General features: G+C 44.2%; 1 protein-coding gene across 10 annotated transcripts in view; it reads right to left on the bottom strand.

Moving 5' to 3' along the window:
* bcas3 (BCAS3 microtubule associated cell migration factor) overlaps positions 1-19,804 on the bottom strand; it is a 1,025,650-nt gene that overhangs the window by 831,531 nt on the left and 174,315 nt on the right. The window lies entirely within an intron of this gene.

Here is a 19,804-nt window from a genome sequence, read left to right as displayed (position 1 = left end):
AAAAACGATTATCTTTCAGAACAGAACGGTTCGATACGGTTCGATTAAGTTTGGGAACGATACAATTTTCGATTCGATACGATTAATTTCAATATTCAAAACTTATAGTGACATTTGTTGTTTGTAAACATTAATCTTAAAACACCACAAATTTTTACAGTATCTACAAATGTGTTAAAAAAGAACAACAACAATTTCTTCTATATTTTTATATATTGAATCAATTATTTAAATGGACCGGAACAAAGGGCTGGGCGATATGACTGAAAAATGTATCAGTTTAAATATTTATTAGTCGTTATTGACAGTTATAATTGTTTTTTGTTTTTTTGTTTTAAATTCAAAATCAGGATCAGGAAAACAAAAGGCTGATAATTCAATTTGAAATATAAATATTTAACCTTTAAAAAGACAACAACACAATTAAACAGAATATGTCCACATTGTGAAGTATTTCAGAAACATAAATTTAAGACATGAAATAAACCTACCGTCCAGCCAAAAGAAATATGCAGCCACCTTATGGAACAATAAATCTATCAAACACATTTTAACCACTTAATATATCCAAAAATATTTCCAAAAGTGCCCTAACCTTTTTATCAACAATTTTTTTTTTTTACAATTTTTGTTTTTCTTTGCCATAACATTAATTTTTGGTTAATGTATGACATCTTTTTTGTTTTTTTAATCTGAGACACGATGATGACCACGGAATCACCACTGTTTAAGTTTTGTTTTTTGGGCTGTCGTTCATTTTGAGTTTGATGACGTAATCACGGGCACGTCTCAGTTCTCCTTTCTGCTGCTCATGCTAGTTGTGTACATTGACAGGGAGCCACAAACTGAGAAATGAGATACTTGCAGTGTGCTTTTAGCTTAGCTGGTGTGTTGGCTGTGGGACATACCTGTGTCGTTTGAATCCATGCATTGGATCGTCACGGGAGTTATTCTTTTGGCTCGCGCGCAGCACCAACGCCGGCCCGGGACATACAAGTGCACCGAGAGGACTCGATAGCCATGGGAAATACCGAGATGTGAGGCACCGGCTTCTGCTAACTGTCTCCACTGTTGCATGTTGTCACTCGTTGTGCGCGACTGCGCGCGTGCCGTGTCGCGAGCACGGCGTTGACGGTAGGCCCCCCCCCCCAAAAAAAGGTGCGTAACGTCTTTGCATTATGTTTACAACATCCGGGGAATGAAGCGTCTCTGAGCGCTACTTTGCTAGCTCTCTGTAAACACGGAAGTAGCTTGAATAGTGACGCTACTGAAACGTAAACAAAACAAGTAGAGCACGGTGCAGAACTCTTGCTATTGTTATGAAAACCATAAAGCCTCACTCGCAACCGATTCACAGCAACGCGATATCCGGTCCACAGCTTTACAAGCAATGTATCTAAGGATTCCCGGCGGATTTTGTATCGGTTGACAAGTCTGCTATCGATACGGCCGTTTAGCTCCCCTTGACGACCGATGGTTCGGTCGAATCGGTTTTTTGTCCCACCCCTAATGATCTCCCAGGAGGATAAGTGAACCTACGCCATCCGGCACCGAAGGAAAGTGACGGTTCCACTGCTCCACCTGGAGGCCTTGTTTTTTTTTAACAATCCTTTTTTAACAAAATGTCCAAGGCAAACATCAACATAGTGAGTGATCGCTCGAATCGTGAACACATTTTCTGGGTGATTCTTTTCAATAAATTCTGAAACTTGATGGAAACTTCAGGTACGGCCAGGCATCTTTTTCCAAAAAGGCCCGTCTCGTCGCAATTAAAAACTTACTGTGCAACGTAGCCTCCATCAATCACCAATTGTTTGAATTTTTGCACATATTTGTTCACTGTTAGTTAATACTGACGTAAAACCATCTAAACACCTCATGGCCCCAGGGGCAAATGACGAGGACGCTACATAGACACATTCGATTTTATATCTATGGTCAAATACTCTTAGCCAATGGGATGCCAGGAAGATGCCAGTAATAGCCAATGGCAGAGCAGCGGTCCATACTGTAGTTTTACCTTTCGTATCCTGAAACTTCTTTCGTAACTCAAGGCAATATTTTCCTATTGAGGAGTTTCGTAACTTGAAAATTTCATATGAAGGCATGTTCGTAAGTAGAGGTAACACTGTATTTCTATAGCACATTTTATACTTTAAAAGCAACACAAAGTGCTTCACAAAAAAAAGAATAATAACAATAAATTTAAAACTGGAAATAAATGCCACTTTTCCATCGGTCCCGCATGGTACCACACCACACCACACCACACCTCACGCAACCACACCGCAACCGCCGGTTTTCCATTACAACTGGCGCACGGCGGGAAGGGGGCGGCAACATTTCAACCGTCCAAGCCAAGCTTACACTCCCGCATTGCGTGCGGATCTGAGATAACATTTCATGAGTTGCGGCAACATTGAACCACATTTACAATTGAATATGGACCACCATGGATGAAATATTGCGATTCACGACCGGCTCGCAAATCTATTTCTGAATGGAAAGCTCTGCCGCTGGAGCTCTCATTCAAGTGAATGGGAACACACCACCAGCCAATGTTGTGCACTCGTGATGTTTTTTAAAACCACAGACATTACAAATCCATCCAACAAGTACCTTTTAAATTATAAATATAGTTCAGCGTTGTTGTAAAACATTATTATATTTATTGTATAATACTGTATTTTAATGACTTTGTTATTTTAGTTGGCTAAAGACCGGTGGGCGCCTCTTTAATGCCGCCTATTCCATTTTTTTTTCTGATGCTAGATTGGCTCCCTGAAAAAAAAATTTAAAAAAAAATTATTGTAATAAAAATATTAAGCCGACTTCCAAACGGTGAGAGATGCCACATGTGGCAAGAAAAAACATCACGGGAGTCACAGTTTTGTAGTTAGGTTAATAGTGAAATAATTCAAGAAGCATGTTCATAATTGGGCTGGGGAAAAAAGTCGACCAAGTCGACTAGGTCGACTTTAAAAATAGGTCGACGCTCCGCCTGGAACCATGTTTGCGCCGTCGCGGTCCATGTTTCACACGGACCTTTTATGCGTGTTGCGAACTACCGTACATTGAGGAGGACAGAGTTAAAAAATGACTCCTGGCACTCCCCTAACAAAAGACAAAGAATGTCCAGAGTTTGGGACCATTTAAAGAAGAGTGAGAGGACAAATAGTTATTTGCAAATTGTGCAAAACAACAATAGCAGACGACTGCGAGTAGCAATGCATTGCTAAGCTAACCGTCTAACTCCACTTGTCATTCTCAACAAGAAATGCAGGCAGGATGGCACACAATATATTTCCTTTCACACGCACGCACATTCGCCATGAGCCACTACGGGTAACGAATGGCTGGGAGAGTAAAAAGTCCACAAGGAAGGAAGTTGACAAACATCGTGTGTGTAGGCGTGCGTGCTCGCAGTTAGACTGTAAATGGAAGACTATTATTGTATGGGAAATATAAGGAACAATGGGTATTTATATCCAGATTATCCACTCAATTCAACACACGTTGAACATTTGCAGCCTCAACACTAAAAATAAATAAATAAATATATAAATAATAATAATAATAATAATAAAAAGTCGATTAGTCGACTTAAAAAAAAGTCGTGACAGCCCTATTGTTGAATTGAGTGGATTGAGTGGGTCAGATGAAACGCCATATCATGTAAAATGAGATAACAAATTAATGGACTAGACTCAATTCTTAGTTCGAGACCAATTGGTGTCTACATGAGTGAAAACCAAACCAAATGGCCTCTGTGTGTAGCTCCTTAAAGCAACCACCAGATGCCGCCAAACCGGTACAACCAAGCTGCACTCAGCACAGCTCGGGCATACCATATAAGGTAACGGAAGTGGCCAAATACAAATTAAAAGTAAATAAAAGGTATCCTGAATTAAGTAATAATACACACACACAATCTAAATTCGACAATTGTTAGCCTGAATTATGGATCAATGCTTACAGCACATTGAAGCCACTATGAAGCTTTGCTGTCTTTTCTTTTAATTACGAGCGATACTGTCTTTTAATCGCTTATAAGATTGCTGTAACTGCATTGAGTGTAAAGATTACCTGTATGCAATTGTTTTCTCCTAACATTGTCATACAAGATGTGTAACATGAAAGAATCAGCCTGTTAAGATTCCCTGAGAGAATTTGGGATTTAACATGTCATGTATATACATGTTATTCATGCTTGCTTAGTTATGTTTAGAATATTATCATACATTATGTTGATTTGATGTTTGTGACTATCAAATAAGAGCCAAGACCGTTGAATTGTAACTGAGACTTTAGCAGCACGATGAATTTCCTGTTTGAAAAACAGGAACTGGTTGCTAAGCTACGCAAGCCATAGAGCGCAACCTGGTTCAACAGTTTCCTGTGTGCGCTGATGCAAGATTGAGCTGATGCAATGTTGCGCGCCTGTCACTCAACTGTGTGAAGACTGTGAACAAGCCCTAACTCGTCTCGGCGCATTGATATGTGAAGAGACTACAAGAGACTGGAAATCCCCCAAGACGCGCGGAAGGACACGTTCACCAAGAGGAAATCAGTGACACGCAACCAAGGTTATAAAAGATCGTTCCCGGCGAGGATCGGGGCTCTTCGACTTCTCCCTGCGATGAACCTGTATGGAGTGTGTTCCTGGAGGACTGTTCAGCGGCGTGGTAAGACTTAGGTTTTTTCGAAGGACCTTTGGCTGTTAGCCGCGACCGGGACTTTTCTCCCCAAATTGGGTAAAGTACAATGCCTCTATTAAATAAGATGTTTAGTAGGAAGTTATGAACGGTTAATCGCGTGTAGGGACGGAGCCATTTAATACACTCCCATATCTTCAAATTAATTTTTAGCCAAAAACGTCTTATTTTAAATTCAGGTCTTGAGCTCTTTTGAGAAGTGATCAATCTTAGAAGGCTCTTATCAAAGGTTTAGATATTTAAGTTTAATTTCCCTTTTCCTATTTCATTCTATATTTTATTAAATTTTAATTTTTATTGTATTTGTGATTTATAATTGTGTCTCGCGTCTGGCGAGTGCTCATTAAAGGAATTGAAAACTGTTTTCTATATTCATATTATTATTTGAAATAAAATAATTGAAAGACAATTTTTGATTTAATTATTTTATTCGTTTCTTTCGGTTTTATTTTATTTCTTTTGGACATTCTATATGTCCGGGGACATTTTTATGAGACCTAATAAAAAGATTTAAAAACCGATTGTGAATTATTTTGTTTATTTGTTTATTTGTTTATTTCTATTTTTGTTTTATTTCTTTCGGACGTTTAAGAAGTCCAGGTCGTTTTATAAGACCTTATTATTTTCCTTCGAGACGGACAGCAGCAACGGACGTCTGGAAAGAGGTAAGTGCATTCTAATAACATCTAATGAATGTTTCCATCTGTATTAATAAAGTCAAATACTCCTGCTTGATATGAAACAAGTCCGTATGATCCTAACAAGGATTATTAAATGACTAGGTCAATAACAAATGCAAACAACTAAGAGAAGTGGAGCTGCCAAGTAAGTGAGGTGTTCAGTCTATTATTCCTGGGTTCTGTGTGGTTGCTCATTCAGGATTGATAGGTGGATGAAAACGGATTGGCCTCATGATAAGAAGACAGTGAACAAACCTAGGTGAGTCCACTTTGATATATCGGCTTAACTAATTCCCGTCCCCTCACGCTGACGCCTTAGAGCCGGTGAGGGAAAAGGGGAATTACTGACCCTTTGATTGGAGAGTCGATCAGGACATATTTCCCGATTTAAGTCCTGCGGGTAAGCGGAAGTTGACATGTGGCGCCCATACGTGGGGCTCGATTGACTCATTTTTGTCAAAATCGGGGTCGATCGAAGCCCGAACAGGAACCCGAGTGAGCGCGACTTTGAGCTGGGGGCACCGTGCTTGGAGTTGACGGCGAACTCGCTGATAAATTGTCATGTCAGACGACCCTGAGCTAACACAAAATTAGTCTCTTTGATGAAAATGTTTCATGGAAAAGAACTGCTTTAATTGTGAAAATCTAGTGTGATTTTTGAATTGAAGTTGATTGTACTATTTTGTGTTAAAGGAACGGTGACTGGCCCCCCCCAGGAGACTTACACTCAAACAGAGGCTGAGTGTGAGAGAGCCATTAAAAGTGAATGGGCTTTTACAGCGACCTGCTGCTTTGGTCGGCTGTGAAGGTACTGATAGTGTACCTGGTAGAGCGCGCTGCGCCGCGCATTCCTGAGGGAGGGGCTGAGTCAAGGGGTGGTTCAAGCCCGCCCACAAAGAGGAGGAGGGCTTGAACAGTTAGAGTTAATGGTGGAGAGCTGCTCGGGGAGAAGGAGTCTCCTTTAGTAGTGTGATGATAAACTATGGTCTACGGTATTTAGGCCTTCCATATTGGGTGCGGTTGCCCATGTTATTGGTTTGTCATCTCAGGTATCCATTTGTAGCAAAACTACCATACTCTTTGCTTAGTTATTGCGGGGTGCCTGAAAATATTTATAGTCCCTTCTCTTGGATAGCGGACTCAGTGTCAGAGGCTGACGCTGCAAACCTAACCCTGATTCCCTGTCTCTTGCCTTTTCTCCTGGAGTTTTTGAAAAAATCTTAAGTTTTCGGTTCCCGACAGGAGTGTCCATTGGCACAAGAAGAAAGTCGTCGAGAACCAAGGAGAAAAGGTAGGAGTTTCCACTAGACTAATGCTCTAGTGGAAGCAGCCTTTTTCGGTTCTGACAGGAGTGTCCATTGGCACAAGAAGAAAGTCGTCGAGAACCAAGGAGAGAGGTAGGTGTTTCCACTAGGCTAATGTTCTAGTGGAAGCAGCCTTTTTCGGTTCTGACAGGAGTGTCCATTGGCACAAGAAGAAAGTCGTCGAGAACCAAGGAGAGAGGTAGGTGTTTCCACTAGGCTAATGTTCTAGTGGAAGCAGCCTTTTTCGCTTCTGACAGGAGTGTCCATTGGCACAAGAAGATAGCCAGATCCCGGAAAAGGGAAGCGGAGAGGATTACAACCGATTTGGAAGGACAATACACCCCACCGTTTAAGAGAGGACATCCGCCTACGAGTTAAGGTAGGAAACCCGAACGCGGTAGTCCCAATAAAAGTAGAGGTAACGTACACGGGTACGGAGCTGAGTAACCAGGAGCTATAGTACGTCCCTGAAACCCAAAGCGCACGGGTAGGCTTCGGAAATAGATAGCTCCACTCCTACAATAAGAAAGCAAAGCGGGCTATAAAACACGCTAGTGAAATAATGGAAAAATTGACGGGGAAAAATGGAGGGGAAAAGCCCCCCAGCCCTACGGAGAGGGGAGCAGGATTAAGGCCTGAATTCCGTCCTCTAAAACAAGTGGATATACCGGTAGTGGTTATGCTACTGGGTGAAGGTGTAAATCGATGGCCACCAGGAGCCAGAAGGCACCTGGAGATAAACAACCCTTCGATCCGTCCGACAGACCTCTCAGTCGAGGTGGAAAGGGCGGTGAAGGAAACGGGAATGTTCGTGAGCGAATTTCCCGAAATAATGGGCATAGCAACAGTAGTGGTAAACCACCCCCAAGGGGGATGCACCTCTGGGACGGTGGGCCTTTGGGTCCACTGGTGGTCTGTGTTGTTGGATGTGTATAATGTGATGGAAGTGGTTAGTACCGGAGTCCAGTGGGACCCGACGATAAGATCCCTTGCCGAGAAAATGCACATAAGGGTGGAATTGGCAAATCCCAAGGGGACTGAAGCTTTAAGCCTCAACCTTTGGGAACAACCGGAGTTGAAAGAGCTCCAGATGGCGAGGAAGCGGTTTGCTGAAGCCGCTAGTGAAGAGGGCTTTTATGATACGGGCTCATGTGTCCCAGTAGAGGAGGACGCAGGAGCATCGGAGAATGAAAGCTCAGGAATAACAGTAAGAATGACTCCCCTGATAAGAACGGCGCCCCTGGGGGGGCTGCCGGAGGAAACCAAAAAGGTTTCAATCGGGAATGGAGTGATATTGTGTCACTATGTGGGAAGCCCCTGGCGGATACAGGGGGATGCTATAGTGATAATTACAGATAGATCACTAAAACCACATAGTAAAGCGCTTAGGAACATTTTAAGGCAGGAAGCAGGACAAGAATATGAATCAGAGGTTAAACAGGAATTACAGAAAAATTATCAGCGGCCAATAATAGCGGCAAAAACTAGTGGTGGGAACACTCCCTATGGCATGATAATTCACGTGCCAGGGACAGAGTGGAACCCTAAAAGCGAGCAGTCACAAGATGCGGACGAAATGGCAAAAGCATTGGAGAGAGGGGTTGACAAAGCACTAGGTGAAGGAGCGGAGAGAATAGTGATAGATGTAAACTGGATAAAAACTGGGAAAATGCAGTGGCAACAGGCTGAGTCCATACCTGTGGCGGCCTTCACCTTAAGAGCTAAGACTCCCGTGACAACACCATCGGGAGTAGAATTTGTGGTAGCAATATCAAAAAAGCAGAGAGAGGAGCGAGTTAAATCAGTGACAGATGAAATTTTAACCCGTACTAGGCAGATGGATCGTGAACGGCGCCAGCTCCAGCAATCGATAACCGGAGAACTCAGGGACTCGCCCCAGTCCCCATCCCCAGTTAAAACAACTCCCGTGCCTTCCCCGGTGAGTGGAGGGATGTCAGGAGCTGCCCGGGTGGTAGAGGATGAAGAGCGAGCGGGACCGAGCAGACAAACCCCGAAGGGGAAAAAACAAAGCCCCAAGGGGAACGGTGACCTTTAGCCCCGTCACGTCTACCCCTGGAACAGCACGGGACCCCTTTCCGGAAAGACCCCCCATGATACCGGTGCCCCTGCCAGAAGATGGGAGCGAAGAGGAGGACGGTGGAGAGCAAGCTCCTGTTCCGACCGCGATTGGCGCTAATCCCGCTGATGAAGACAACCCCGGCCAGAACCCAAAAATAGTTACAAGACCAGTGAATAGAAGAAAGAAAAATCCTCAACCTACGTTTGATGTGTACCGGTCCTCAGAAAGGATAGCTAGGGATGTTAGCCTGGGATGGATCGAGACAAAGGATGGGCGAAAAGCGTACATACCCGAGGCAGGGCAAGTAAATCGCCCTTATCCACCGGCCTGGCTTCATAAGCTAGATAGTAAAATGCCTCTAACTATGCGAATAACTTATCGCGAGGCTGTTAACATTTTACAGGCTCCGCCATATACCACATTACTTGCTCACCAAGACCTGACTAAGAATTTCAGGGATGGTTACGTGGCGGTGGCACATGATTTTATGTTAAGACGGCTCAAAAAAGCAATAAATGATAAAGCAAAATGTGAGCTGAGAGCCGACGATGATTTAAATTCAGATTCGGATAATGATGGAGCAGCGGTTACTTTAACGGTACCAGCTGCCCCGAGAACCCCCTTGAACCAACAGACCCAATATATGACACAGTTGGGATCAACTACAATAGTACCAAACCCAATAAATCAGCCACACGACATAGAGGGTGATGTGCAGCAGTTTAAGACCTTAAAAGAGTTGGTTCGCCAAAAAGGTAGGCTAGAATCAGCTAAAGAGTATTTAGTTGAGACATGGCCCATGATTAGGGACGCGCCAGGAGGAGATGGCGCGAAGAAGCTATGGCTTCAATACATCATCGCTAGCCCCGTCGGACCAAACGAAACACCACAACAGGTCTATGAAAGATGGGTGGATGGCGAAGATGAAGAAGAAGATGCCCATGTTAACAGGGCTAGAGAGCAACTCAAAAGGGACGTTTCACTGCTAAACGTGTGGCACAAAATTAAAGAAGTTATATCGCCAAATAGGTATATCAAAGTGCTGCGGATGATTGTTAAGGACAAAGGGAACGAAGCTGTCTTTGTGAAAATGGCTCCAAATAGCACGACGCTGAAAATTGAAGCCTCCGTTAAGAAGTGGGATCGCCTGAATAAGCATAACGCTGAGAAGAGGAGAACCGGACCAATCGCTAGTCGCACCCGAGGGAACGAACAGCAAGTCCAGCAGGGAGCTCAGCGACCAGTTCAGACTGTCCCCTATGTGAGACCTCAGCAACAGAGAATGAGTGGAAATCAGAGACCGGCCACTCAGCCAGGACAGCAGACGAGGCCCCAACCAAGACAACAGCCAGCAGCGCGAAGACCAGGTCCAGCATATATGCCCAAAGAAGAATTTGACAAACTAAACCCAGAAGAAAGGAAGGGCTTCCTCGAGGCGCGCAAGGCTGCAGCCTCCGGGGGGCCTGGAAAGTAATGGAGACAGAGGCACGGGTCACCCTAGAGGGAGTCTACAGAGTAGGGAATAACCTTTATGCTAAGGTGGAGGGAGTACCCTATTTAGTAGACACAGGGGCTGAGGTGTCCATGACCCGTAGAGCCTTAAAACAAATTGGACACCTGCAAGTAATGGTAGCTGATGGTTCGATAGCTAAAATGCCGGTAGGAATGTGGAAGGGAATTGTGTGGGTAGTAGGACCTCACAATTTGTTGACGTTAAAAGATGCAGAAGAAATAAAAAAGTCTAAAAATAAAAAGCAGGTTGCAAAAAAGAGATGGGAAAAACTAAAACCGAAATTAGTGAGAGTAGGCCCTACAAAAATAATACCTGATCAAGAATGGTATAAGTCAGTAGATGTACCAGCCGTAAAAGCCCAACAAATCCAAGACAGTGTATTGACATTGGAAGGGAAAAAGAAATTAGGTGAAATTTTAGACAAGGCCGCTATCGCACATTTTAAAAATGATTGCGGTGATTTAGGAGCAAAATACATGCATACTATAAGTGGGGGAGTACATCCGCCCGTAAGGCAATATCCCCTCAACCCCGGAGCAGTTGCCGAAATGGAGGTAATTGTAAAAGAATTATTAGCACTTGGTATTATTCGTGAAGAGCTAAACCCGATTACCAATAGCCCAATTCAAGCTGTTAAAAAACCTGAAGCGGTAGGAGGGGGTTGGAGGCCCGTCATTAACTTCAAAGCTTTGAACCGCCGTACGGTGGCTAACCGAGCGAGCCTCATAAACCCCCAGGCGTCTTTAAAAACATTAAGAGTAAAAAAGTATAAATCATGTATTGATCTTGCAAATGGATTCTTTTCCCTGAGAATTGCCAAAGCATCACAAGGGAAAACAGCGTTTACGCATAAAGGAAAAGCATACGTTTGGCAGCGCTTGCCGCAGGGATATAAAAATTCCCCGAACGTATTTCAATCAGCTGTCTTGCATGTTTTGGAAGGTCTCCCAGTCACAGTATACATTGATGATGTGTTCGTTGCTAGTGACACGGAGGAGGAACATTTGGAAACTTTGCAGGCCGTAATCGAGCGAGTGACGGCGGCAGGATTGAAGCTAAATCTTAAGAAGTGTCAGCTTGCCAGATTTCAGGTAGATTACTTGGGATTCCAAGTGTCTGAAGACTTGGGGCTGTCGCAAGCGTATCGAGGAAAAATAGAACAAATTTTGCCGCCAACGTCCGAGAACGAACTACAGAAAATATTAGGATTGTGTAATTATGTTCGAGATCATGTTCCGTTTTATCAGAAATTTGCGAGACCCCTTTATGCCCGATTGCGTAAAAATCCTAACGAAAAGAAAACAAAAGATTGGCCGTGGTCGGCTAAAGACCAAGAAATTTAGAAGGGCTCAAAAACGCAGTAAAAAATGCTATACGCCTCGAACCGAGAAGCTTGGAAGTTAGGCTAGTTGCTGAGATTCAATGTGATGAAGATAATGCAATGGTAAGTGTTAGTAATGAAGGTGCCGGCTTAGTGACACTGTGGACTTATACTATAAATGATGTTGAGAAAAAGTTTCCCCAGGAGGAGAGAGAATTAGCGGTTCTTGCTAAATATTGGGGAACATTAAAAGACTTAGCACAGGGACAAGGCATAAAAGTTGTTACGCAGAGTCAAGTACATCGCTACCTGCGTAAAGACACACTAGAAAGTACTAAAGCGACTAATGTGAGATGGGGAAGGTGGGAAGATATCCTGCTAGACCCTGATTTAGAGATAGGACCAGCAAAATCCATATCTAAAAAACAGGCGAAAACTGTAAATAGTGAGGAGAAATCATATGAATGGGTTCTATACACAGATGGGTCCAAAAAGGGTGAAGACCAGTATGCCCACTGGGGCTTCATCCTGAAACACAATGGTAAAGAAATATGCCGCCGAAAAGGTCAGACTCCTGGTAGTGCCCAAGCAGGAGAGGCTACAGCGGTGTTAGAAGGATTGTTAGAGGCCATAAGATTACACGTGAGTCGAGTAAGACTTATAACCGATAGTCACTATTGTGCTCAGGCGCTCAAAGAAGACTTATCCATTTGGGAAGAAAATGGGTTTGAAGGAGCGAGGAGTAAAGAAATTGCTCATGCTGAGTTATGGAAGAAAATAGCCGAGTTAAGGCTAAATATGACTATCGATGTTGTTCACCAGAAAGCCCACGTCAAGGAGGGGGCTCACTGGAGAGGAAATGATGAAATAGATAAATACGTCCAAGAGAGAAGATTGGTAATTGTAGGAGCAGAAAAATGGGACAGTACTCCCAAAGGAGGAAAAGTGGTCCCAAATGAGTTTGTGTGTGAGGTGACTAAGGCCGTACATGAAGCGCTAGGCCATGGAGGTGCCTTGCCCACAAAAAGGGAGCTGGAAAAACTGGAACTTTGGATCCCAGAAAAGAAAATCCGTTCAGTTATACGAAATTGCGAGTTGTGTAATAAGTATAATGCAGGACGCCGAGGACAGCGAGTGGACGGATTGACGATTAAAAGCACTGTTCCATGGGCATCAGTTTGCATGGACGTAGCAGGCCCCATGGGAGTAAGCGGCACTAAAGGTGAGAAATATCTTATTGTGCTTGTTGATTCGATGTCAGGACATTTTGGTTTAAAAGCTGTACGTAATGCGAATGCTAATAGCGTGCTGAAAACACTAGAAGAGGGTTGTATGTGGTTAGGCATACCGAGAGAATTAAGAACTGACAATGGAACTCATTTCAAAAACGCTACAATAGACAGGTGGTGTCAGAAGTGGGGAATAATAAGGACTTATTCGCCGCCTTACACCCCTCAAGCTAACGGCGTGGCTGAAAGGACCATTGGTCTAGTTAAAAGTTGGCTTGGGAAAAATGCTAATGGAAAAGAATGGAGTGAGAAATTGGTGGAGTTGGTCAAAGATCTGAATGGGAGGAGCAGAGCAGATAGACCTTCCCCTTCAGAGGAATTGAACCAGCGCCCCTTTGTCGCTCCTGAGGTAGGACGGATGCAAGGCACACAACACCCTCAAAAGGGAAAGTGTCCATTTCAGGTAGGACAGAGAGTGTGGATAAAATCTCATGGTCCTTCTGATAGTCAGGCAGTGAAAGCGAAATATGACCAATTTGACATCGTTGAAGAAATTTTAGACAGAAATACAGTGCGATTGAAAAAGAAGGGACTCCAAGGGGTAGAGCAGCTGAAACCGATACCAGTTAATTCAGCCTGAAGCTAAGGAGTAAGACAAATAATTAAAAGATGGAACAAGCCCCTCCGCCCTTTGTCAAGCTCGTCATGGTAAAGGGAGCTGTCATCGTGCGGAGGACGGAGAAAGTGATAATGGTCGGTAAGGCATTTAATCTTTGGATGAATGCAGTGAGAGGATATATTAGTAATAGAGTGGAAGATTTTAGTTGGCAACCGGCTGTCTCGATGTCCTGTGCAATTTGCAGTGGAAACGAGGAGTCGAAGGAACAGTGGAGCGTAGCAGACAAGGACTGGCTAGATGGACTTAAGCCGGACTTGAGTGAGGTAGGCACGGCTAAGGTGCTTGAAATACAGGTGTGTGGATACTGTAGAATAAAAAGCCTACCTAGAATAAAAGCATATGCTCAGTGGGATTTAGCCCCGCAAGAGAATACAGAGGCACAGCATTGTGAATGTTTGTGGGACGGAGAGAGCATACAGTATTGCCTACATTGTAGGATGAGAATGGGAAAAGGTTCACTAGTGAGAGCAGGGGAGGCCGAAGGGTGGCAGTTAACTGGAGCAGAAACCCCGATAATGTCGCTAAGTTCCGATTTGCTGACCTATTGGCCGATGGAAATAAACGAAAGGACGTGCGACCCGAGGTTCCAGGCACTGCTCTACAATAACTGGCCGCCAAAGGGAGGTAAGTATGGTTCGGCCCCGCTGATTGTTGGTTCGGAAGCGATGCCAACTTTGATTCACGTTGAGCCTATGTTTACGTGGGAATCAAGGACACCCTGGGCCACACTAATCTATGTTGCATTGGCCCGAGGGGACATTCCGATGGAAACGTTGCCTGATGTCCCGCAGGAAAGAGCAGTGAATATTATCGCTTTGTGTGGCAGTCATATTGTAAAGGAGACTACATTGAACAGAATGGAGTATAAAGCTAAAACAGTAGTAGTAAAAATGAGTCCAGCGATGCCGCAGCGATGGGTTCCGGGGGACCCGATATACTGGATGAAAGTAAAAGTAATGATGGCCATGAAACCCTATGAGGGAATATACTCTTTGGGGATAGCAGTGTCGATGAGTACAGAGGAGGAAGCCAAACGGTTACACCCCAACTGTACTTTTTATGGGGATTATATTGGTGTTAGGCCGACAAGAAGGTGTAATAGTGAGAGTGGAGATGAAGAAGTAAAGCCTAGAAGTAATGAGAAGTTGATGGCATTGGCTCAGGTGGCCACAGGAGAGTTAGAGAAATTTAATGCGAGTTCGTTAGGAGAGGATGAATACAAGGCACCCAGGTCGGAAGAAAAGTTTGACCTTAGGGGTCGTCCGAAGAAGAGATGGGGGCTTGGATGTCCCTATCCGGGTTGTGACGGTGATGGAAACTTGTCAGGCTACCGCAAAAGGCATTGGTCTTTGCGTGGGTGCCCTAAATTTTATGAGGCAAACCCATGGCAGTATAGCGATAAGCCTAAGTGGAAAAAATTGGCAGAAATGTGTAGAAAAGCCCCCCATTCCGTTCTTCCTCAACAGGAGCAACCGGAAAAGGGAGTTGTACCGGAAACTCCAGCCGCAGGGTCGGAGGCGGAGTGGAGGGAAAAGCCAGAGATGGGTGAGAGCCCCTCCTCTAATGAGGAGGAGCCAGAAGGTAAAGGGTACGAAGGCGAGGCGAGCGAAGATAGCGAGGCTGATGTGGTAAGAGAACACAAGGTCCTTAAGGTAGTCCTGTCACGCTTTTGGAACAGGCACCAGGACCCACAGGCCTCTACATCCGCTGAAAAGTAGCAACAAGAAGGAGATGGAGGACGAGATTGCTGAGCTAAGGACTCGAGTAACCAGGTTAGAAACAAGTAGAGAATTATCAGATAATTTCCTAAGAGCATTAATACCGCCCCTACACAATCTTTTTATAGATCTTGGGCAATTTAGACCATATTGGTTGTCTTTAATTGAGCATTTTCAGAAAAGTACCGCTGAGCATAAAGAAATGAGGGAAATAATTAGGAAATTGGAAAAAAGAATCGAGGAAGCTGAGGCCAAAATACAGAGGTCCAACCAGACCCCGGTGAATCTCGAACAACAGGAGTTACCAGGACCCTCAACGGCCCTGTTGTTTGACTACCAAGAATTTCGACGGAATCAAATGCAAGAAAGATTGGCTGAACTGAGGGCCAAACGTGATGAAGATAAGTAGTCAAAATGACCAAAAAGTGTGGGGGTAATTGAGTATTAATTAAGTTAAAATCCCCCTCTTGATTAAAATTAAGATGAATTTGGCTCAGTGGAGTGTAGAAACAATTTAAATAAAAATAAGATAACTGTGTGATGAGGCCCAACCCCCAAGGAAAAGAGGGAGGAGCCAATGAGATTTCAAAACTTAGCAGTCCACAAAAGACAAGACCAACAGAAGGAAGCATGAAACGAAGCTACGAAGACGCGATGGAAGAAGAGAAAGATTTTAGTGGCAGCGGGGGCAAGTTAGTAATACCTGGGAAACTTTGTTCAGCCGAGGCAAGAGAACGATTCGAGCGCCGAGGTTGGAGTCCTCCTGGATACGAAACCCCGATTTATGACATACCCCGACCTGCGACTCTAAACTTGCCTCACCCCTTGACTTTAGAGGTAGGTGAAGGACCGCATGTCTACTTCAATGAAGGAACAATTACACGCCAGCCAAAACCCCCGAGGTCAGAGAACCACTATGAGACTCCAGTAAATGAAGACCCACAGGACACAGTTCATGAACAACCTGAAGCTGAAAGAATTTACATGAACGTTCGTGTCAACCGTCGAAGACAACGCTGGGGGTATGGAAGGATTTGGCTGACTACCATACTTTGCTTAGTAGTAATATCCTTGATATATTGTTTGTTGGGGTTGCGAGCGTGGAGAAGACGAAGGTTCAGCTTCGATAGCATGGCCCCAATTAATCCCATCGACCTGGTAGAGATACGGCATGGCACCACTAAAATAACCAACCAAACGTGCTGGAAAGTGGAGGTGATACATGTCTTTGAAGAATGGAAGAGGAGGAAGGGACCGAATAGGGAAGCCTGCGGTGCCGGAGCGGAAAATCCCTGTGAGAAAGGATGGAGGGAAGAGAGAACCACCCTCGTGAATTCCTACCTCCGCAACACCTTCAACGACACGTATTACAATGAGTCCATGAAGATTTTAAAAAGAAGCACAACGTACCCTGTAAAATCAAAGATTATGTGTAAAGTCCGAGTTATTCAACGGATTGATAGCACAGCAAACGACTCTATGGTCAATATTACCCTGTTATGCTTGAGGAAGCTAGAGCAAAGAATTGTCAGAAATAACTGGGTCCAGATTGGAGAAGGAGATCCTGCTTGGTTCTTCAACGAATACTGTGCAGGACTGCCAGATGCAACAGGAGGATACTGGTTGGAGACAGACCCTGATGCCCCTGATTTCACCTACCCGGCGGTCCCACGAAATGACACTTGTACCGAACTTCGGCCGGCATGGGAACCATGTTGGAGCTGTTTAACCTTTCGGTGCAAGGGACCAGGGACCAACAGGACCACCGCTTACCTGCCAGGTACTCCTACTCCATCATCGGGTAAGTTATCTAAAGTTTTTAGACTACGTGGGTTTGGAAAATTTAGAAGGCCGAGGGCGATTAAGGTTATTAAACGGGCAATAACTTATCAATTGGGTGCTCCTACTCTGCCATCAGAGGAGCCACCCTCACCACTCCACCACGCCAATAGAATACGCCGGACGATTTATGCCTCACCTAAATTTCTTGGGATGCAAGGGTTTGAGAGGCCCCCACCAATAAAAGTAATAAAGAAACGGCCAGGATGCAGGGTTAGGTTAAGAAAGGCCCAGTCGTATAATAATAGCCATTGTGATTGGAATATGATGAAGTTTTGTCCCGAGCCCTACCACATGTTTTGCTATGCGGATGAGGGTGGTAGATTTACCCTCCCTAATGGAGGGCTTATGGGTGACGCAAGTAACCTCCTAGCTCCCCTTTTGGGGATAAGTATTAAAAGGGTATTGTGTGAAAAAAAGATAAAAGTAAAGCACGAAGAGTGGTTAAATGACTCCTTTCCATGGGTATGGAAAAGGGGTACGTATGTGTTGGAATCAACCTTTAACAAGACCGTGAAAATAACTGTATTGAATATAAGGCGGGTACAAATGTGGGCTCAACGTATTCCAACACCGGATGATTTACATAATGTTCCGAAGGGTGATTTTGATAAAATTGACCAATGTGTGGCTTTGAGAATGTTTAATAGATTACATAGGTCAGAATGGGTAAGTGGTATTTCACCGCGATGCCCCTTGGTGGAAATGGGAACGCCACCTTTTACTCGTTGGATTTATAACTGTACAGGGTTAAAAACAAACTTAACGATTAAAGGGGTGCTGCAAGCTTGGAAAGAAAAACATACGAGAGATGAGAGTAAGACGTGGTGGGGGCTCAATAAAGATGAAATGGTTAAGGATGTAATACCTTGCTTAGGAAAGTCGGAAAATTATTGGGTTAAATACCAATATATTGCGACAGTATATTCTAAAGAGAACGACATTTGGCCTGACATTGAGAGACCAGCCTTATACGCTAATCCAAGGCCATGGGAAATGGTGTGTAAAGGAGGTAATGCCTTGAAAAATTTTAGAAACTGTACGATTGTATTAGCGCGTGTACCCTGTCACAAAGTTCAGTCCCGGTTTAAGACTTTTTGTACTCCACGATACCGCGATGCGGAATATGCCAACATCGAGGGAGCGGTGTGGATTAAGGATAATAGTAGTAAATGGATCCGGAGTCAGGCTGCAGGAAGAGATTACTGCGCGCGATGGGACAATGATAAGGACTTGTCTAAAATGGTAGGACTTAAAATTATCCCCAAGCCTCCTGACTCTATTATGCAAATTTTAGAAGGTCACGCATTTAGGAAGACCCTTTGTAAAGGAAACATAGTTACAGGATTTGATTGGTTGGGATTTAATAAGATTTATGGCCCGGGCACATGCCACGAACCTGCTGAAAGATGGCTGCATTGTGGACACAGTGACGAATATAATTATAAAGGGGAACATGTATGTACATGGTATGAGAGAATGGGATTGGCAATAAGAGGTGTAGTAAAAACTGTGGCCACAACAGCCGTTGAAGTTGTAGAAGATGTGGCGGAGACGGCGATTACTGGGATGCGAACAGGGCTACATAATTTTGTACAAGAAGTGGGACTTTGGTTCCTGCTAGGTTTAGGGATTGTTCTATCAGCGGTGATAGCTTTTGTAATTGTCAAAAGAGGAACTTTGTCGTTATTTCCTCACCGAAATCGCAAAGAGAAAACCATACCAAATAAGGTAAAAGCTCAGTTATTGGCCAACGAGCTGCAGGCAAATTGGGGAGGGACGACAAAAAGGAAGTTACTGAGCATTGGGGAAGGGCTACGGAAAGGGGCGGGATCAACCCGACTTTAAATGCAACGCCCCAGCCCCGACTTCCTCACTTCTCACTGCAATCTTTTGGCGGAACAGTAAAACTACAAATGGCCATGGCATGCGGTTCGGTTAATGGTACTATAGGGAGACCAGGCGCCCTTCAAAATGTAAGTAATGAAGCTGAGTATTGGATAATTTTCATAATATGGCTTCTTTATTGTTGTACTGGACAATGGGACATTTGGCAGCTAACTCGACCCATTATTTTGATAATAGCAGTTGTCAAAGTATTGGTGTTGCGCTTTGTGTTTTGTACATACACACTGGGACTGGGATGCTTCATTGTGTATATGCATGGCCGAATTAGAATAGATTATAAAACTCCGAGAGGGGTAGCAGAAACTTTCCTCTTGGTTTGCTGGATTTGTTTGGATATAACCTCTATCAAGATTTTTGAGGTTTTATATGGAGCAGTTGTATTAGAAGGTGTATTGGCCATTGCAATGGCTCTCTACATCATGAATATGGTGGTTCGCCTTCAAAAGAACCCTGTGGCTACGGGCAGCGGGGTCTGGGTGTGGCGAACAGCTAAACTAATATTATGGGGAATGGTTTGGGGAATAATTTCAATTCTCCTTTGGTTGCGCCTGGTCGACCAATTGGTTTTAGTGATTTGGTTTTTTACCTATGCAGCTATCTTTACTCTCCCGCCAAAAGGTTCCGCTACTCGGAGAGCGACCACATCCTCGCTCTACCGTAGTAGAGGTGTTCCGCATTCGCTCGATGGAGCAGGTGCGGATGTCGACTTAGATCGAGATCAAAATGTGTATACGGGGAGCCGCGATGTTTTAGGCTCCCCTCAGGTCTAAGATGATTGTATATACCAAGGGCCGCGATATTTTAGGCTCCTCTCAGTT

The sequence above is a fragment of the Festucalex cinctus genome, chromosome 13 (genome assembly GCF_051991245.1).
Source record: "Festucalex cinctus isolate MCC-2025b chromosome 13, RoL_Fcin_1.0, whole genome shotgun sequence".
Taxonomy (NCBI): Eukaryota; Metazoa; Chordata; class Actinopteri; order Syngnathiformes; family Syngnathidae; genus Festucalex; species Festucalex cinctus.
This window is presented reverse-complemented; position numbering and strand designations above follow the sequence as displayed.